Source organism: Malaya genurostris, chromosome 3 (genome assembly GCF_030247185.1).
Source record: "Malaya genurostris strain Urasoe2022 chromosome 3, Malgen_1.1, whole genome shotgun sequence".
Taxonomy (NCBI): domain Eukaryota; kingdom Metazoa; phylum Arthropoda; class Insecta; order Diptera; family Culicidae; genus Malaya; species Malaya genurostris.
The window spans coordinates 33,071,514-33,094,344 of record NC_080572.1 but is presented as its reverse complement, the minus strand read 5'-3'; the positions used below and the strand labels follow the sequence as shown (position 1 = coordinate 33,094,344).

The following is a 22,831-nucleotide window of genomic DNA, read 5'->3' as shown; positions in this document are numbered from 1 at the left end:
AATTAACAAAAGTATTTGGTTGGAATTGATGAAACATTTAAATCATCTGTTTTATTCCTCCTAGGAGTACACAGATATATTATTGTTTTGGGTAAAGAATCATATTTCCTTAGTGTAGCATACAGGGCTGAGAAAATATAGACCAAAACCTCATCAAAACGAGATCACTGCCGGAGAATCTTTTCATGATCAGTTGATCAGTGAATTTTAAATCCCATCGATCAATATCGGTACTGATCTTCCGTCACACAATGGGTAGTGATTTTGAGCTAAAATGATTCTTGATTTATGTAAGTTCAATCATTGGATTATTCGATAAGCTTTGATGTTGGTGGAGGAAAATCACATATGATCAAGATAAGACATGACATGATCTACGTCTGAAATCGTTGATCTCCCGCTCTTTTTCAAATGGAGTACAATTAAATAAACTGCATCAGAATCAAATAAGAGAATTTCGTATGATATACTATTATCAATGCTGTAATTACAAATTACTGAAAAAATTGTCAGTGCATATCTTAAAATAAACCGTTTGAAGACATCTTTTTCTTTTTTACTCATATTAGGAAAAATTTATTAATTTCGCTAATTTACTCACTCCTCCGTTCACATTTGCTGATCACAACAGAAATGATTTCCTGCATCACTCATTTCCGAATTTACAAGAAGAAGCTTTTACATCAACAAATACACGTTTTCCTATAGAATGTAAACGTTTATTGTGGAGATTTTTTCAGGAAATAGGGCAAAGCAGTAATATAATTAAGTATTTCAAAAATGCGCTCATTGAAAATATTGTACGTCACATTCCAAAAACCTCCCCCCCTCCCCCCTGTCACAAAACACACCCCCTCCCCCTTGCGGCGTGACGTCTTTTATGGACAGCCCCTAAAGCAACTCTCAACGAGCCCAAGACTACGATCAACAAGAAAAACGAAAAGAAAATGGAAATCACACACAACACCGACGATGAAGCAATGGATGATGAGATAAGCCGCGGACAAAGTGACACCTGATCCTCGTTGGATGGAAATATAAACTCATCTCCCCCTAGAAAAAGGGTGACAACGAGATCCAATAACAAAAAAAAATTAAGTAACAAAAATGTAAGCGTAAAGGTTTTACGCAAAAACTCCAGAATAAAAATTTTATTAAAAAAATCACTTTTATTCAATGTACACGCTGATAAATTGAGCATGTTTGAAATAATAAAAAAAAACAGTTAGTAGATTTTTAAATTAGATTTATATTTATTTCAAGCTAGAATCTTATTGTTACAAGCCAATTACTCCCTTCGACAAAAACAATGATCTCTGCTTGATTTGAATCAACATTTTGGTTTAACCAAACGAAAAATATATTTGTTCCGGCTGAGTTTATTGTTGAAACTAACTATTTTTACATGACAACCAAAGTTGAGTTAATGTTATCGGCAATGTCCTTGTTGAATCAATCCTACTATACCTTTATATCAAGAAAAAACTTGGTTCAATTTATCTATGATATTATTTGTGTTTACTGTTTAAATGAACCGTGTTAGTTTTATTTCATAAATAGACCAGCGGAAAAATTTGTGCGCGTTTCATAAGTAAAATTTTATCTGCTTCTTCCATTTCCTATGGGGTTTTCAACAATTCAAGTGTATGTATTGATAAGTATGTTTTAGAAATTTGCATAACATTACATAACACATTTTCTTTACAAAAAAATTAATGCAGGTTCTCTATTTTGACCGGAATGATGGAGAGCCGAATTGACTTTACAGTGGTATGTGAATAATTCGATCGTGTAGCAACGGGAATGACAGAACGATCAAATGTCTTAAAAAATTTCAAAATTAAACACAATTCATTTAGGGGTTAGCGAAATTTTGTGCTAGGGCACATAACCGTTTTTATTATTTTTACGTTTCGTCTTTGACTCATCAGTGCAGAGCAGTTCAAATTGAACTGCTTAGTGCTAAACTCGGCAGTACAATTTGAACCGCTAAGCAGTCGTACAGTTTCTGCTATTTACATAAAAATAATAAACATAATTGTTTTTTAGAAATATTAAAACCAATTTAAATTGAAATAGAAGTAGTATAAAATATAATCTTGTAAATTAGTTTCAAAAAAATCATTTTATTCTAAAAAAAAAAAACAAACAAAAATGTATGATTTCAATAAACAAAAGCGTTTGTTGATATAGCTAAATTTAAGGTAATTTATTTCAACTGAAGAGCTAGTGAATTTATTGCGTAACAATTCTTAACTTCATCTAAAGTTCGTTCATTCATAACAAATCTTTCAAATTGAAATTGTTTGTCAAGATAATTGACAGGAATGCATAAATAAAATATTTGTTGTTTTTATCAAAATGTCATTTGAAACAAACTAACTCACTGAGTAAAAGTGATTATCATGTTCTGTAGTTTCAAGCAGCAATGTTTTCTATATCAACCCAGTATTTCTTTTATCACTATTTTGACAAAAATAATCGTTGCGTGAAACCCAAATGTGGTTATATTTACTAGAGATGGTCGGGTATAGAAATTCTTATACCCGAACCCGACCCGTACCCGAGTGATCAGCAAAAAAATTTACCCGTACCCGATCAATAATAAAAAAAAATTACCCGTACCCGATAAAAAATAAAAAAAATTACCCGTACCCGATTAAAAATTACCTGTACCCGTACCCGACCCGAATGAGTAGTAAAAATTTTACCAAAATTCAGGATGGAAAAAATAAAGTGTTTTAGATAGCGAGCCGTATCAGGCTCTAGTTAGTAAGTAAAATACATTAAAATGCTTGTTTACGTTTAAACATATAAATACACTGTGAAGCATGAATATATTTCCAATGTCTTTGGTACTTTATACTCATTTACAAATATCAACAAAAAGGAGTAATATCTACTCAAATTGTTCGAGAAGCATATTTACCCATAGTGTCGTAATACCCGTTGTATTCAATTTTGGGTAGGTATGTTTTTTACGAAACAGTGGTTTTTACAACCATTGAACTTCTGTGCCACCTCCGGTGGAACCCTCAACGAGTGAACACGGTGAAAATTTGATTATTTCGCGAGAAAAGATTTTCACCCGTACTTTTGCGACTCCACGTTGTCACGCATTGAGATTTTCACTTGTAGTCCAGTGAAAAGAAACAAAAATTAACTGGTAATATAGCCCAACTTGCTGTGCCATCAATCGGTGTCATTTCAAGTGAGGTGACACCATTCAGAAGTGAAGAATAAGAACTGCTACGCAGATTTTCTGAAATAAATGTTCATGTTTTTATGGTTAGAATCCTAATGATTTTTATGAAAATTTTGAAAATCTCCAACTAATATTTAAAATAACAGTTTTCTGGTATTTGAATGTGATATGAGTACTACACTACATTTTATATTTGAATCAAAAAATTTTTACTAGATTGTGCATTAAACAGCTCTAAAATGGCCATTAAAACCTAGGTGAAAAGTAGGGTCTGACCGTAACACCTTATACCGTTTTCGTTTATTGATCAGAGCAGCCCGAAAGCTGACCCAGAGCTGCCCAAACAACGTTTGATATGTTTGTTTTAGCAACCTGAGGTCGCTCTTAATCGGACTCCAATTGCGTAGTTTCGCTCTGACAATTTTCTCGGGTCGCACCACGCATCCATGCAAGTTTGTATATTTTGTCTTTTTTTCATGAGTTGTTATTGGGCGCGTACCACGTGCTCGTTTTACTCAGAGTCAGACTCGCCCGCGTCTAGGTTCAAAAACGAAAGCGGTATTATAGCTAAGGTAAACGAAAACGGTATTAGGCTAAGTTTATTTTTCGGAACAACTGTTTTGCAATAAAAAATTCTCGTCAACGTGTTAACATATTTATGTGAAGTAGAAATGATCGGGTAATCGATCAGAAAAAAATAATTTACCCGTACCCGAGTGAGCAGTAAATTTTTTTACCCGACCCGACCCGTAACCGAGTGAGCCGTAAATGTTTTTACCCGTACCCGACTCGTACCCGATCGAAAATAAAAATTTTTACCCGTACCCGACCAAAAACCCGTCGGGTACGGGTAAAATACCCGAGACCCGACCATCTCTAATATTTACTATATTGTGGAGTCTAATATGAAATTGGAACTCCAATGGATTTAATGAAATGATAAAGAAATTTCATGTAAGCAAAGACATCATATTAACAAGATATCCAGCTCTCACTTTTCCCCAACAAATCATTAGCAACAACCTTTTTTGCAAGAATGGCGCCCTCAGGTGAGTCCGCATCAAATCTCGTATATAGAAGTGGGAGAGAGAAATGTCAAATTCGTACGCACCAAAAAAGCAGCATTGCGCACCCATAAAATTGACATGATATGTTGAATTTGATGTCGTGCGATGGCGTAGCTGAGCTGAAGATTGATTTTGCTCCAAGCTGACAGGGTCTGATAAAAGGAAGGTCACGACAAGCAAGAATGTTGCGAACTGGGACATTGGATAGTCTACCTTGAGTATGCAAGGATATCTGATATCACGATACTCCACGCATGTCCAAACGACATGATAAATATCGCGGTAACCTTCGCCACAAGCACAATGATTAGTCTCGGAAAGTCCAATTCGAAGGAGATGTGCATCTAACGTGTAGTGATTGGACATGAGTCTGGACATCACACGGATGAAGTCCCTATTAGCATCCAGCCCCCTGAACCATGCCTTTACCGATATTTTAGGGATAATTGAGTGCATCCACCGACCCAGATCATCTCTATCCCAAGAAGCTTGGTAGCAGGCAAGTGTTCTTTGGTGAGACGCGCTATAGAATTCGTTGAAAGCAATCGGTCACTCTTAAATTACACCCTCAATAGCACCAAGTTTAGCTAAAATATCGGCTCTTTCATTACCTGGAATGGAGCAATGAGCCGGGACCAAGTCAATAGTGATTTGATAATTATTATTCAATAAGTCATTCAGGTACTGGTAGGTTATTTTGCCCAAGAAAAACGGTTGATTTCTGCCGGCAGTGTTTCAATTGCGCTCATACTATATGTGCAGAGGAAATAATGGCTGGGAGATAAAAGCTTGGAGATAAAATACAAAAAAAAATAAAGTTGAGTCCTGGACATTTAGGATGCTGTCACGAAAAGGAATATATTTGGAAGGGTTGATTTTCTGTTACATATGATTGAAATATATGTCATAAATCTTTCTTGAGATTGAAGTTCAACTAGCGTTTAAAAATTATTACTAACCATGGGATTCAGCAACTCACAGCTTATTAGCAGGCTAGATGAAAGCTCCTTAAGGGGCGGGTAGGGTCTAACACTTTTGAAAAATCATTTAATATTTTCTTTGTATTTTCTTATAGTAAACGTGTCAAGAATATTCTGTGAAATTTTCAAGCCTATCGGAATAAAACTCATCAAGTTCTTTGCTTATCTCATACTGCGAAAAAGCAAGAGCTAGGCGCACAGACCCAAGATTTCTGTTTGGATTGACTTAAAAACTTGAACAAAACGTTCTTGAAATGTTTCATTATAACAGATTATAAAAGAAAAATATGATTTTTTGAAGATGTTAGACCCAGAATAACAAATTGTTTTCATTGATTTTATAGACGAAAAACTTTAAACGCGTTTTTCTCGAAAGCAGGTTTTGAAAGTCCGTATCCATCGTCATTCAAAAACTACTGCACCAATTTTTTCAAATTTGGCCCAAATTTGTTACATGTAAAATAACAGACCCCAACGTTTTCTTTTTCGTTGTTTGTTACTTTGGGGAGATTTTACCGCTACAAAATGACGGATTTTTTCATGAAAAATCGTAGTTTTCACTTTGAACAACTACCAAAAACTCACAAATTTTGAATCAAAATCAAACAGAAACGTTGAGGTCTAGAAAAACTTATTCTCTAACTATGCTGCTTTGATTTGTTCACTTCCGATTAGTCTGCGCTGAGATACAGTGGACATCGCAAATCATGATTTTCAAGAAGTGTCCTCAAAAATACCTCTTCAACGACTTATTTCGCAATATTTTTTCACGAAAAAATTACAAAATGTTGTTCAAATGATACTTTTTATTATCCAAAACTTTTGAATTTATTTTGTTGAGCGATAGTTCTAAAAAACATTCGCGAGATTTTTTTCATCACCAGAACTTTAAGACTCATTGTATGTGTCGAATGCAGGCAGCCTAAGGCAATTCGCAATCAACGGTACTGAATTCGCTTAAGTTTGATAATATGAGAGTTTGCAGCGGAACGAAAGAAAACGCATCCATATTCCATCACTGAAAGTATCGTTCTCTGATACAATTTTATTAGATCTTCCGGATAAGCACTCCACCAAGATCCTGTTATTGTTCGAAGAAAATTTGCTCTTTGTTGGCATTTCGTTATCAGATACCTAATGTCGGGATCATGCTTCCTTGAAAAGACGACCAGCTCTGATTTCTTCGCAGAGAATTCGATACCCAGATAAACAGCCCAAACGTACAAGTTATCTAAGGTATCTTGCATTGGTTTATGCAGATAAGCAGCGTTGGGTCCAGTAACTGAAACCACGCCATCATCTGCCAATTGTATTAGTGTACATGGGGTCCTAGATAGCTGTCGATTTCGTTCACGTAAAAATAATAGAGGAGCGGACTGAGGCACGAGCCTTGCGGGAGACATATTTAGCTTATTCTAAATGTTGCCAAATCGCAATGTGAAAAATACATGCTCTTCTCGGACAAAAAATTGTGTAAATAATAACTTATAACCGCTGGAAGTCCATGTTGGTGGAGCTTGTCTAAAATAACATCAATGGAAACTGAGTCAGATGCTCCATTATGTCCAAAAGTACAGATGCCATTCGTTGTTTTTGAGCGATGGAAATTTGTATATCAGACGAAAGCTGCTTTATTTTTACGGAAACCAAACTGAGTATCTGATAACAAGTCGTTCGTCCCGATCCAAGTGCCAAGACGTCGAAGAATAATTTTTTAGAACAATTTTCTGATGCAGGACAACATTGCAATGGGTCTATATGAGTTGTGATTGAAAGCTGGTTCCCCTGGCTTTTGAATGACTACAACTTTCACTTACCTCCAGTCAGGTGGAACAATATTTTGCTCAAGAAACTTGTTGAACAATTCCAACAAACGTCTTTTTGCGAGATCGAGCAGATTCGTCAAAAAGTTTAATTTTATTCTGTCCTATCCAGGAGCATTATTGTTACAAAACATGAGTGCTATAGAAAATTCTGAAAAGGGGCTATCAATGAAACCATTATTTGGGGTTGACGTTGCGTTGGAACATAATCTGGGCAAACTTTCCTAGCAAAGTCAAATATCCATCGGTTCGAGTATTCCTCACTCTTGTTTCCTACATTAAGATTCCTCATTCGTCTGGCCATGTTCCAAAGAGTGCTCATTGAGGTTTCTCTAGACAAACCTTCGCCAAAATGTCTCCAATAGCTACATTTCTTGATCCGAAGTATGCTCTCGTACTTGGTTTCTAAGACCAAGAATTTTTCAAAATTCTGAGGAGTTCCTCCTCCTCGTTTTAAACACGTCTTGCAAGCATTTTGTTTCGCAAGTTTAGAATCCGAGCATTCTTTGTCTCACCAAGGGTTTGAAGGCCAATGGGCCAAGAATATCGTTTGGTTTGGGCTTGTTCTGCGGCCTCCAGAATCGAACAAACGAGGAAGTCATATTCTTCAAGTGGGGGAAGCTCTTCCATTGAGTTCAAGGTACTTGAGATCAGGGCTGGCAATAATCAACTCAGTACTTCATCATCACCGAGTTCAGCTCACCTGCAAATCGGTTTCAAAAGCATCGCTGAACGAGTTGAGTAACTGGGTAACCATTTGTATAGAGAAAACATCGTCTCAACATCGTAGTGTCAAGCAATCAGCATATGAGCGCTGAGTGCACGTCAAATATTCGAACAAACTTAGAGACGATTTGTGAGTTGAGATTTGATGTGTTTGTGCATCAACACATTGAATCAGATTCTTATGAAACTGTCTCGCTTGTATTCCCCACCCACCAGAGTTGCCATGGGCGGCCAATGTTCGAATCGATGCCATTTCAATCCATTTCTTAAGACAAGCTCTCGTATGCTGGAAAACGCATTCGTTTCAGTAGCCAGTTGTGTTTGGCTCGAGACATGAAATTCAATCGTTTATGGTATACATCACACTACGGTTCGACATTTGTTTTCGTACATTAATGCTCGTGTTCGTTTTGAGTACCAGCAAAAACAAAACCGAAAATCTGGGTTGTGTTGGCAGCTCTGTGGTTTAAGAATACACTCATCGGTGTAGCTCGGTACGGTGATGCCAAACTCAGTACTCACTTTTTAAAACTAGGAATGAGAGTTAAATGCTATGAAATCAAAACTTAGAACTATCAATACCATCATAATTTGATGTCAGCGGTGCTCTGTATAGGTGAGTGTGTTTGTTTAAATCAGCGATGATTTTCATCTTTACCATCATTTTTCGGATTGCATCGTAAATCATGTGGTGAGCTGATGAATAGAAAAAATCAAATCTTATGAGCGAGTTTTTGCCACCCTTGCTTGAGATACTACTTTGGTATTTAAACCAGTCAACATTTTTTGTCAAATCATATGGAATATTAACTAAATTGGCAATGCCTTTGTTACTGCTAATTGAGATGATGATTGGTAAATGATCGCTACCGTGTAAATCAGGGAATACTTTCCAGGTGCAATCTAGTCGAATTGAAGTCGAGAAAAAAGATAAACCTAATGCACTTGTACGTGCAGGAGATCTTGGGATCCGTGTCAAGCTACCCATATTCAATACTGTCATGTTGAAATTGTCGCAAATATTATATATTGAAGATGATCTGCTATCATTGTAAACGGCACCCCACATCATTTCGTGCGAATTGAAATCTCCTAAAATTAAACGTGGAGCAGGAAGGACTTCGACAATTTCATTTCATTATATAACCAGTCTTTTTCAAAGCTAAAAAATAATCAGCCTTTTTTAAGGCTAGCTATTCAAAGAACTATTCTTCGAACTAATCAGTCTTTATTGAGACTCCCACAAAATCAGTCTTTAGACTTTTCCAAACTAGGAGACCAATCGAAGACTAAATTAGCCTAGTTAATTTAATTTCAAATTTCATTAATTTCAAAAATGCCTGCGTCCAACCGGAAAGGCAACAAGCCTAAGGCTAAAAATAATTCAATACGGAATAAATCACAATTCGTTATTCAACATTTTTCTAATAACATTCACGATCTTATAGAATCTGAATGTAAAAATAAAAGACAACAGACGGACTTCCCTTCCGTTGATTCTATGCCGTCTAACAATATTTACGAGATTCTTCCTGAATCCGATTGTAGTGACATAGAAGGAAATTCTTCAAAAATTCCCAAAATGAACGCTTGTCGTTATGAGAAGAAACATCAATCAATACCTCCAGTGACGGTTATGATTTCCGACTTCAAAGCATTCCGTACTGAGCTTTCTACTTTTCTCCCGGAAGTAAAAGTCTCATTTCAAATCGGACGAAGAGGAAAATGTCGAGACTTGGTTGATGGATTGGATGATTATGAACGTCTTATCCGATATTTGTCCGAGAAACTTCATAAATTTTATTCATATGATATAAAATCATACAGACCCTTCAAGGCTTATCAAATGATCAAAATACTGATGAAATTAAAAATGAACTTAAAGAATTGCTTGGTTTTGCCCAATAAATGAAACCACTGATAAATTTTCATGTTGAAATAGCGATGGAAATCATAAATCCAATTATTTGAAATGTCCTGTCAGGAAAAAAAATTAAACGCTCGTTCGCTTAGACAACAAGTCAAATCAACAACAGAACATACCTAAAATAAAGAAACGTTACAAATGCCACGCCTCATTCTTCTAAGGCACATATTTCTTCGAATTTAAAACAAAAAAAAGGTACGCCTTCCAATTCGTCTTCTAACGAAAACAATTTATTGATAGGTAGATCGACCTCGTCATCATCTTCTTCTAATGACAGTTACGCTTTAGTAACAGGTAGACAACAACCTCTAAATTCTTCTAATGTAAATAATCAAAACATAAGAATGCCTTCCAGTTCATCTTTAAACGAAAACTATTTATTAATAGGTAGGTTGGCCAAATCATCTCATTCTAATGGTAGTTCTAATGGCAGTCTACCTACAAATATTCCTTCAATGCCATTCGCTTCTTTAAATGAAGTTGATGTAGGCGATATAACTGAAAATAAAATGATCTACCTACAAGATCAACTTTTTCAAATGATCACTTTTTGAAGCATTTCAAATCGGATGGCAATTTGCAAATAATATTATAATTAATTTAAAATTTAATAGCGGTGTTGAATAATTATTTGAATCTTTTAAATTGGAGTGCTCGATCTTTAATATCGAGTGAAGATGAATTTTATAATTTTCTCAAAGTTCACAAAATTTATATTGCATTTATATTCATATTTACATTGTGACAGAAACTTTTTTTAAACCAAATGTCAAATTGAAATCCACATTTGTGGTTCACCGATTTGACAGGTTTACTGGAGTGGGTGGTGAAGTTGCCATTTTTGTCCAACGGCAAATTAAACATCGAATTTTACCTTCTCTCAATTCTAAAGTTATTGAAAGCTTGGGAATCGAAGTTGAAACCATTAATGGAATTTATTTCATCGCTGGAGCATATTGGCCATTCCTATGCACCGGCGAACAATTAAATTTCTTTTATGGCGATTTGCAAAAACTCGACCGAAATTTTTCGTGATAGGGGACTTAAATGCTAAGCGTGTCCAGTGGAATTGTAGGCAAAATAACAGTAATGGTAAAATACTTCATAATCAACTCTCAGCAGGTTGGCAAGACTGAACCGTTTTTCCTGGGCAAAATAAAACAGTGCCTGAACGACATATTGAACAATAATTATCTAATCACTATAGTCTGGGTCCCGGCTCATTGCTCCATTCCTGGCAATGAAAGAGCCGATATTTTAGCCAAACGTGGTGCTATTGAGGGTGAAATTTATGAGCGACCGATTGCTTTCAACGAATTCTATAGCTCGTCTCGCCAAAGAACACTTGCCAGCTGGCAAGCTTCTTGGGATAGAGATGATCTGGGTCGGTGGATGCACTCAATTATTCCGAAAATATCGACAAAGACATGGTTCAGGGGACTGGATGTGAGTAGGGATTTCATTCGTGTGATGTCCAGACTCATGTCCAATCACTACACGTTAGATGCACATCTCCTTCGAATTGGGCTCTCCGAGACTAATCATTGTGCTTGCGGAGAAGGTTATCGAGATATTGATCATGTCGTTTGGACATGCGTGGAGTATCGTGATGTCAGATCTCAACTAATAAATTCTTTGCGTACCCAAGGTAGACTATCCAATATCCCAGTTCGAGACATTCTTGCTTGTCGTGACCTTTCATACATGAAACTTATTTATCATTTCATAAAGAAAATTGGAGTTTCAATTTAATAAAGGCCCCTTTTAAGACTTAGTTCTGATCCCAGCTGCGTCCATGAGTTCAACCAATAGCTAAATTAGAATAAAAATTATGTAATGATACAAACAAACTCGAAACAGTTTATGAAATTATCAACAAAATGTCTGAAAATAACAGCTTATTTTATAATTCATAGAAGTTAATCGTTTGGTTCAAATAATATTTCCGAGTAGATTTCATAATTAATGACGAGTTACCTAAGATGATATTTAAGCTATAAGAGAATATGTTTTAATAAATTCAAAACGTTGTGACTATGTTAGAATTAAATTAGGATAAGAATATTATGTAAAAGTGATGCTACGGCGAAGAAAAACTTATGTAAACTGCCTTAAGAAATAAACGTATTTATGAGAAAAAAAACTCTCAGCAGGTTACTTTACAGTTCTTCATCCCAGTAATTCGACTTGTTTCTCTTCCGTGATAAACCCGTCTACAATTGATCTGGTTCTAACGGATCCAAGTCACATTTGTAGTGAACCGATTACGCATGCTGACTTTGACTCAGACCATCTTTCTGTAACATTCAGACTTTCCAACGAAGCTATAATTAATCCAATTAGTTCTATATTCAACTATCATAGAGCTAATTGGTTGGATTACAGATCTCACATTGAAAATCATGTGGATCATGAAACTATTTCAGAAAATTCTGCGGACATCGACACAGCAATAGATAATTAGAATCACTACATTATAGAAATTAGAAATCTTTCAGTTCCCAAAGCTCAAACTAAATTAAATTCTCCTATCATCGATGACAATCTTAGACTGCTCATTCGGTTGAAGAATGTTCGTCGACGACAAAATCAACGTTCTCGTGATCCTGCTATGAAAAACATAGTTAAGGATTTACAATTGAAAATTTCGAAGTTGAACAAGTCTTGGCATTACACATTCCTTTCGTGGAATTTGGCCTTTCTGTTTCAACAGACTTCGCAGCCGATTCATAGCGTACAGAATCATAGCATGGCTAGTACTATGGATCCTACTGACACTAAGAATCCAGCGTCCTATGCATTGAACCGCCAACCCGGGCAAAAGTTGAACAAATTAAGCATTATTCTAAACCTTTCTGGAAACTTTTTAAGATTCTTAAGAAACCTAGAAACCAATTCCTGTTCTCAAGGAATGAAATGAAATACTTCTTACAAATGGCGAAAAAGCTCAAAAACTTGCTCAGCAGTTCGAGAGTGTTCACAACTTTAATTTGAACGTTGTGAGCCCTATTGAAAATGAAGTCTCATTAAAATATGATCACATTTCAACTCAAATGTTATTACCAAATGACATTATTGAGACGAATTTTTATGAAATCAAGTCAATGATTAGGAAACTTAAAAACATGAAGGCTCCTTGTAATGATGCAATTTTTAATATCTTCCCGATGTTACCTTGAGACTCTTGGTTAAAATTTTCAATGTTTTTCTTCAGCTTACTTCCCAAAAAGATGGAAAAACGCTAATTTAACTCCTATCCTCAAACCTGATAACAACCCAGCAGAAACATAAAGTTATCGCCCAATTAGTTTACTTTCTTCTATCAGTGAACTTTTTGAAAAAATTATCTTGTTGAGAATGATGTCTCATATAAATGAGAATTCAATTTTTTTACCAGAGCAGTTTGGATTTCGTCATGAACATTCAACTACTCATCAACTTGTCAGAGTAACGAACATGATAAAAGCAAATAAATCTTCTGGGTTATCCACTGGAGTTGCTCTTCTAGACCTAGAAAAAGCATTCGACAGTGTTTGGTACAAAGGTTTAATAGCAAAAATGTCTGATTTCCAGTTTCCTATTTATTTGATCAAAATGATTCAAAATTATTTAACTGATTGCACTCTTCAGGTTAGCTATCAGAATTGTAAATCTGAATTGCTACCCGTACGAACAGGTGTTCCGCAGGGTTCGAGCGTAGCTCCGATCTTGTATAATATTATCACTTCTGATCTTCCAAATCTACCCGTTGGTTGTCAGAATTCGCTATTCTGTGACGACACAAGTCTGTTAGCAACAGGTAGAAATCTAAGAGTGATAGTAGTAGCCTACAAAGAAGTTAAAATATTTTCATTGATTATCTGTCAAAATGGAAAATTAAACCAAATGCAGCAAAAACACAATTAATTATCTTTCCTCATAAGCCAAGAGCTTCTTTTCTTAAACCAAACAATAAACACATTCTCAAATTGAATGGCTTGGAATGGAAATGGTCTGATCAAGCAAAATACTTAGGTTTAACGTATGACAAAAAACTCACTTTCAAGGATCACATTGAAAAAATCTAGGCAAAGTGTAATAAATATATTAAATGTTTATATCCTCTTATAAACAGAATTTCTAAGCTCTGTCTAAAAAACAAATTATTAATTTGTAAACAAATTTTTGGAGCAGCCATGCTTTATGCAGTACCAATTTGGTCAAGTTGTTGTTCCACCAGGTAGAAAACGCTTCAAAGGATTCAGAATAAAATTCTGAAAATGATTTTGAAGCGTCCTCCCTGGTTTAGTACAAATGAGTTACACAGACTCACAAATATAGAACCATTAGATGTAATGTCACATAATATTATAAGCAAATTCCGACAAAAATCGATGCAATCTTCAATTGAATCGATTCGCTCTCTGTATTAGTTAGTACACACTTAAATTTTTTAGCTGAGTCTCGGCAAAAAAATGCCGAGATTCGCACAGCCGAGTAATCAGCAATCATCTCGGCAAAAATAAAATAACTGAGCGTCTCGGCACCCTCAAATTTGACAAACGTCAAATATTGCCGAAATCGCCAGCATAAGATTTACTGTTTGCTCAGTGAAACGTTCGCTGAATATTCGGCAATCCAATAAAACGAAAAAATGAAAAAAACAAATTACCAAATCATCAGTAATTAAAAATTTAGTCAATTAATTTTGTTTGTAATTTCTAAACATTATAAACACACCATTCAGGATCAAAAATTCATTTTATTAACACTTAAAGGAGGCTTATAAATTTGTTGCCAGTAGTGCTTAAAGCCTCTACCTTAAAACATGTAGCATAATAAAAAGCGGCGTTTCCGGATGCGGCCACCTTGAGTCGAGCTGGAAATATGAAAATAAAAATAAATATACAAAAATTTTCAATATTTAATGATGCATATACGGTATTGTTCAAAAAATAAACTTACTTTGATCTATTGAATTTGTCCTCCGTTTTGTCTCGAGGACTCTTTGAGCCGTGTTGGGTGTTTTTCCCTTATAATGTGATCTGATAAAGTCGCTTTTTATAAAGCGAAACATGTCACTATATTTATTCAATATTTTTACTTGCAAGTGGTGCCACGTTTCTTCGAAGATTATTCATTTTTTCACTCGAGAATTTCATCAGAAAATAATCGCGCAATGCGAAGCGAAAATGTAACGCAGCAATAAATGACAGCTGTCGTGCTGAATCTCGGCAACAGCTAGCGCATATTCCGAAATCTCGGCAAACGTCTCTGCTGATGTCGGCATATCTGTTGTTTACTGATAAATTCAGCAAGCAATTATGCCAAATTTCGGCAAAGTGAAGCATTTTACCGAAATATCAGTGAATGCATTTAACGAAGTTCAGAAACATGCGTATTGATTACTGAGCAATCAGCAAATTTAGGTGTTGCTGATCAGTTTCGGCATTTTATTATGCCGAGCTCAAGAAATGGTTTTAAGTGTGTAGTCATGTATATAATAGGGCTGAAAAGTCACCACTTGTGGCTGAGCACCCAATTTAAATCTTGATAATTTAATTTTAACTCATATTCCAATAAATAGTTATTAAAACAAGTATTTAGCAATTGCGCACCCTTGTGAAAACTTGTTATATTGTAAAACCAAGAAGTGAAAACTCAAAGAAAAAAGCATTATATTGCAAATGGAAATTACGATTGTCCTATCGATTTTACACTAATGCTATGAACACTATCAGCCTTGTAAAACCTTGTAGATATTGCAATCAATTTCTGTTAAATATTTAATCCTGCAATATGCATTGCTTTCTTTGCAGTCCAAGACAATGGATTGGATATAATAATCAACAACAATTTACCTCATTTGAGTTGATATCCATGTGGAAATCGATAAATGAATCGTGTTTACATAGAAAGCATATCTCTATGAGAAGCATTTACTCGACTGTTACAAGTGAACAAAAATGATTTCATGTTCCAAAAACGTGCTTAATCCACCTAGCAGTGGGATAATACATTTTTTGTATCAGGCCGCATGTATTATTTTTGCAGGACTTTAGTTTGTCTGTTGATTAAAATATATATATAAATAAATAAAAGAAAATAAATAAATTTTCACCCGAAATTAGGTGGCGGCAGACCAGAAGCAAGTGAATATTGTAACTAAACGGGTTCGATTTTTTATTGCGTTGGAGGATGAGAAGTAGGCACAATTACGTATATAGTTTCTTCAATATGTATTAAATCTGTATCCTGCATGAAATTCGCATGGACGTATACAAATCAATACATTACAGGTAATTCTGTATGAATGGCAACTCTGTTGGTAAATGAAAAAAATAAACACAGTTTAGATGACAGAGAGGATGTTTCCGATAGGATAACGTGGCGCCATCATGACATATGCGAGTATTGTCTCAACTAAATGAATATTCGAAATGACCATTAAAATGATTGAAGAATCTAATTTAAGTGTCCTGTCTGTTAGTCTGTGATACAGGGTGATTGGTATGAAAATGACAACTTCATATAGAATAATCTATGATTATGATAGTCGAAGAACCAAAACTCGTTGCGATATTTCATGGAATGCTCAATCGATTGTCACACGTTTAGATTTAAAGGGATCATTTAATGTTTTCACATAATTTCTTTTCTCGATTTCACTTGCAGTTCCAAAATTACTGGGTTCAAACTGTCATTTAAAATGACGGTCAATACAATAATTTCATGAAAATTAACAACACCGAAGATTATAATTTATGCAAAAATAATACATGCGGACTGATACAAAAAATGTTTTATTTCACTGCTAGGTGGATTAAGTACGTTTTTGGAACATGAAAACAATTATATATATATATATATATATATATATATATATATATATATATATATATATATATATATATATATATATATATATATATATATATATATATATATATATATATATATATATATATATATATATATATATATATATATATATATATATATATATATATATATATATATATATATATATATATATATATATATATATATATATATATATATATATATATATACATATATTCCATCTCTTTTTTCGAAAAAGAACTCGAAAATATTCGACACGTACTTTATTATTTCAATATGGTATGTGAACTTTTCGAGATATGATTTTTTGAAGTTTCGCGTTTGCAAAAAAGAGGCTTTTTTCAACAGCCTATACTGTAAAATCTAATCAAGATACACATGTGTGTTGAATCTTTGGCTTTCAAATAAGTGATTCCATAAAACAACCTTTATAGTTTAGTATCAAAAAAGTTAAAAATTAAACCAATAAAAAAAAAAATAAACTAGGGCCAAATGAATAAGTGTTTTGCAAGTAGCATTAACTTTACGTCTGCTTAGCGGTTCAAGTTGAACTGTTTAAGTTTGCAATAAGCAGTTCAATTTGAACTGCTCTGCACTGATGAGTCTAAGACGAAACATGAAGAAAAGTAAAAACGGTTATGTGCCCTAAGCACAAACATAGGCTAACCACTAAATGAGTTATATGAAAGCTATCTGATAATTAAATTCGGATCTACTGTAAGTCTACCCGTATACACTGGTAATGCCTTGAACTGATGGTGGCTTCACACATACATACATACATACATACATACATATATACATACATCTTGGCAAAGTTTCAGAGTGGAAAGATTAATACTTTCGGAGCAGTGAATTTTTCAATCACGACCCGTACGCGCGGAGTGTACCGCAGCGCAACTCACTCGAATATGGGCTAAACTTGTCGACAAATGTCGCGCCACTGATTGAATGCTAACTTTGATAGCTTATTGTTAGTAACGTTTCAGTTAAGATCGCGGTGTAAATATGAATTTAAAAATCAAAAATCATTGCTGCAATCCATTTAACTTTAAGACTCACGTTAGCAAAAATTAAAAACATTCGTTTCTTCTTCCCTTCTTGAGAATAATGTTTTGTATGCACAGTGTAGGCAGAAAGCGAGTAAAGGCAAAAGAATTTACGTGAGTATCAAAATAGTGATGACATACAGTTTTAGAAAAGTTGCGAAACGATGCTATTTTCACTATTCAGCTGTGACGGAAAATTCTGCTGAGGCAATAGTGATCACAGATTCTGAATCCTCTGAGACTGATGACAATGTGTCTATTAGTGTGGGACGAACTATTGATTTCAGCTCCACCAAACTTTTTGTGTTTCCTTTGGGTCCCATAAGCACCATGCAAAGTTTTGGCTCGATCAGAGAAACTATATTGTCGCCCCCGAGATTTAAAATTTGTATGGGATTTAGTATGGAGAAATTCACTATTTACAAAAAAAAAATCGGCTGGAGTTCAACCTGCTAAGCGAATCCTTGGTACTACATTCCTGTAGTGGAATTTGACCTTCTGTTTCAACAGACTTCGCAGCCGATTCAGAGTGTACAGAACCATTACTTCGATTCTACTGACACTACGAATCCTTCCAGGTCGGGGCTTGAACATACGACAACTGGTTTGTGAGACCAGCGCCCTATGCATTGAATCGCCAACCCGGGTTAAGGGAGATCAACCTATGAACTCTAAAAATAAGTGCATGTTTGATTTTGGTAGGAAATTTATCGAGGAGAAAAACCTTCGAAGAGCGCAAATCAATCCGACATTTGTAGAATAAGTTATTAAAGGAAACCCGACACAAGGTCCAAACAATGGCTCATACTTTAATACATATAGCACCACTGCTGCTAGTGGCGGTAATGATTTTGTTTTCTTTTATTATGCTATAATGGTTGATCTGAGTTGTTTGATGTCTTTACAAAAATTACTCAGTTCAGTATAAAGATTAAAGTATAAAGTGACTAGCCATGTCCCAAATCTAACAACACAAAATAGTCTAACTTTTTTATTTGAAGAAACAGGTTTTTGAAATCTTCTACAATATTTTAGAAAAACTCAAATCCAATAACTTTGCCGAATGTGTAAATACTCTATCTCTTATCGTTTAGAAGTTATAAACGATACTATTATTTGCAAATAAAAACATAATTTACATCACATTTTTGTGTCTTTGCAGTAAGGCTTAGAGCATGGTTTATCACTTAAACAGAATCCTCACTATAAGCTTCTTTTTCCCATTCCACCCACCCTAGTGTCTATATTTAGCCACTATACAGAAGTCATTCTCACATTAAATTACATTGTAACATTGCATTTCTCAAATTTTTAATTATCGATTTATCAAATTTTTAAATGCGATATATATTATTTTTAAAATGAGCCATATTTACCTTTCGGTTATCTTACCGAATCGAAACAAAAATTTCTGGCGAAAGATGCAACTAAACCCGAGAAAATAATAATTTTAACTGTTTTGCCAAAAAACTGGAATATTCGTAAGACAGCGCATAAGATGAACACATCAAGATATTTTGTTACGAAAGTAGGGAATTTCGTGCACAGATAAAAATGTTTTGTGAATTTACGTCTATTTTCATGCACATATTAGGAGCAGGTAGTTAAACATAACATTACTTTACAATTCTGTACGTTTCAATATAATTTAGATGCAAAACTAAGCGTTCAATGAAAGATACTGTTCTATTTATTGAAAATTCAATGCAATTCAATTTAGTTTTACATCGTGGATGGTTTTCAATCAAACTTTCGATTCAACCCATGTGTATGTTGATTTACATGTCGTGTAAATTTCATTATTTCTTTCTGTGTGAGATAAAAAAGAATTAATGCGATTCCGGGAGCGAAAAGTACAAAATAATTTTTTATCAAACTTTTGATGTCTTTATATTAAAAATCATGAATATTCATATTTTACAGAAAAACAATAATCATATCTTTTGTTTTACTAAAGTTGTTCTGGCTTTTTTATTATAGAAAGCAGGTATATTCTTCTTATTGATTAACTTTATTTGGTTTGTGAATTCTTTCTTTCTTTTGCGAAACCTTCTGAAATTGGTCATTTTTAACTAAAGTATACGTTTTGAGTTGTATGAAGTATGACTATGTGGATGTACTTGATACTAATTGCTTAATATGCGAAGAAAACAAAAATATATTTGACATTGTAATGTTTCTTGAACCTACACGTTCCGGTGTATGAGGTTACCACGGTAGATATTGAAGTTAATGCCTAAATGAATGTGTGTGATGATAAAGGCGTCGCTTATCAAGTAATCATTTTGAGGTAAATTCAATTCCCTTAAGTTTCTCGAGATTTTACAATGGTAAAAGAGGGGTTTCAAGTATTGTGCATTGAGCTGTGCTTTCAATAATTATGAATATAGAGTAACGTATTCCGATTAAATATAATGAAGACTATATAGCTCTCGGATATTGAAAGTGATACATGTACCACACTTGTAGCCGTTTTGTGATTTTCGAAATTTTGCTTCGCGTGTTGTGATTTCCGAAAATGACTAGCATGATCTAAAATTCAACACGCTGTCGATGTTTGAAATGTTTACTGTATTTGCTATCTTGTAATCTTGCCATCATGCGGCAAGCAAATGAGATATCATGATTCTTCAAAATTAGTTGCTAAATCACTATTTGACCGTTGCAGATGCACACATTTCCACATGACGTCCCGTTCAAGCTATTAATTTGCAAAGGATGATTATAATTAACAACATTCACTTGAAATATACAATTTATTTCTTGCCAAATTTTCAAATGGATCATATTTTGGCATCTACCGGTTGTGATTCATCCATACTTGAATCACACGGACAATCAAATCTGATAGTCAGATAAGATTTACGAAAACCACACTTATAATTTATCATGCTAATATCGCATGGTCCTTGAACAGATAAGTTTGTTCTTCACTATGATGATAAATGCACGTTCGAAATTCGTTTATCGTAGATATGAAATTTGATACATATTCAATATTTTAGGTATACTTTTTGACAGACTTACTCGTCAGCAAAAGCGAAGCTGATTTTGAATAATCACACAGGTTACCACGCGTCTACTTTGAATGTTTACCGGCCGGCGTTCTAATCGTTACTGTCGAGCTCTCAAACCTATCGCTCTGCTCTATATTCTTTTCGTCATAGGTTGAAGAGTGTTGATTACTCATATTGCACCGAACGGATTTGACAATCCCTCAATAGATAACCAACATAAACCTGAAGTACAGTTTACATGTGTGGTAACGTTTGCCTATCCCGTAATCATTAACTCCCTCGGGGAACTTGTGTGTTGTTTGTATGTGAACCGTATGAGTGGAATGGCGTGAATATTAAAAAAGTTAAAGGGGAACATGGAGTAAAGTTTTTGGATTTCAAAATGTAGTACGATCGAATTTTGCGAAGACAATGAGAACCTTTCTTGATTTTTTAATTTTCCTTTTCCCAAATTTTATCAAATTTCTTTTGTATTTAGAACTGAAAGTATGGTTTTAATCGGTTATTCATGATTTTCAGTGTAAATATCAAGACCAAAAATAATCAACGTTCCTTTAAGCGTGAAAAGTGCATCTGAAGTGCATTGCCGAAAACTATACCCATCACACCCCATTAGGCTGTACATCTATCTCTATCATTGCCATATCGCATAGCTGATAAGATATGCAATAGATTTAACAGTATCATTGCTGCTTTGAGAACTTCCTTCGTTCAACTGTAGATTGTGTACGCGATGGATAGAGAAATGCGGAAGAAGGTCCAATTAGTAGGTTAGTATTTATTCGTGACGTACTAGAATGGGGTAAAATTCATGCATGGAAAAATATATGTGAAAATCACAGGTGTAATATGCACTTTTTCGAGAGCTATGTATTTCTAATATTACATATTGTACATTGCTGGACTCGTGAACTCTTCATCATTTTGTATGCATTGACTAAATTTCAGTGTTTATTGGTTTTGAATGCAACTTGCATTTGATTGAGGCAAATAAGTTTCTAGAATAGTGAATATACAAAATGATGTTATTGTAGAAGCATGCCGAACAAATTGTCAACGAGTATTCTATAAATAATGAGATGATTATGATCCTGGCTCTTTCAAAAGACACAAAAAATAATGCTGATTACTCGAATTTTAAGGATGTAATTAAAGCATATTTTGCATGAGTTTGTAGATTGAGCTTCCATCTCCGAGATTATATAGATTATTGTGTATATGAAAGTTGTAGAGCAGAGAAATGAGCATTATCTTCGGTAACATTCGCAAGGGCATATCGTACGATATGCCTTAACAACATGATAGTACCGAAATGTATTGTTTTCGTCAAAAAATATACGAGCGTTCTGTAGGATAAGGAACGTAATAGAAAACTACAGTAATTACGTCATGATTGCATTAAAAACCTTATCTATTAGCTTGATCAAAAATTTCCCGAAATCACCGCGGAATTTAGTTTGCAATAACTAGTTTGCGTTAAAAACGGTTTCAACGGTGCGACGACATTACAAATGTTAAAAGAGTAGCACATTAAGGGGGGATAGGGACTAAATGATAATTTTTGCGAATTTTTTTCAGAACCATTATTTAACAAAATAAATACAAATATTTTGTATAATAAAAATCATCATTAGAACAACATTTTGTAATTTTTCCATGGAAAAATATTGAGCAATAAGTCGGTGAAGAGGCATTTTTGAGGACGCTTCTTAAAAATCGTGAATTGCGGTGTCCACTGTATCTCAGTGCAGGCTAATCAGAAGTGAACAAATCAAAGCAGCATACTTAGAGCAGAAGTTTTCCTAGACCCCAACGTTTCTGTTTAATTTTTTTAATTTTTGGTGGTTGTTTAAATTCAAAAGCACGATTTTTCACGAAAAAATCGGCCATTTTGTAGCTGTAAAACCTCCCCATAGTAACAAACAAAAGGAAAACGTTGAGGTCTGGTTTTTTTTAAATGTAGAAAGTGTGTGCAAAATTTGAAAAAAAATTTTGCAGTAGTTTTTGAATGACGATAGACACGGACTTTTAAAACTTACTTTCGAGAAAAACGCGTTTAAAGTTTATTGTCTTTAAAATCGAAGGAAACAATTTATTACTCAAGGAAGCACGTAGGCTCTAAATTCACAAAAAGCCTTTTCTTTTGTATTTAATTTAATTTAATGAAACATTTCTAGAATGTTTTGTCAAGTTT

The 22,831-nt window shown here is 34.4% G+C and overlaps 1 protein-coding gene across 1 annotated transcript in view; it reads right to left on the bottom strand.

The window, feature by feature from the left end:
• LOC131436164 (uncharacterized) overlaps positions 1-20,754 on the bottom strand; it is a 37,764-nt gene extending 17,010 nt beyond the window's left edge. Inside the window, exon 1 of the mRNA XM_058604704.1 lies at positions 20,648-20,754. The gene's annotated coding sequence lies outside the window, so the exon portion shown is untranslated. The remainder of the gene's footprint in view (positions 1-20,647) is intronic.
• Between the last annotated feature and the right edge of the window lie 2,077 nt (positions 20,755-22,831).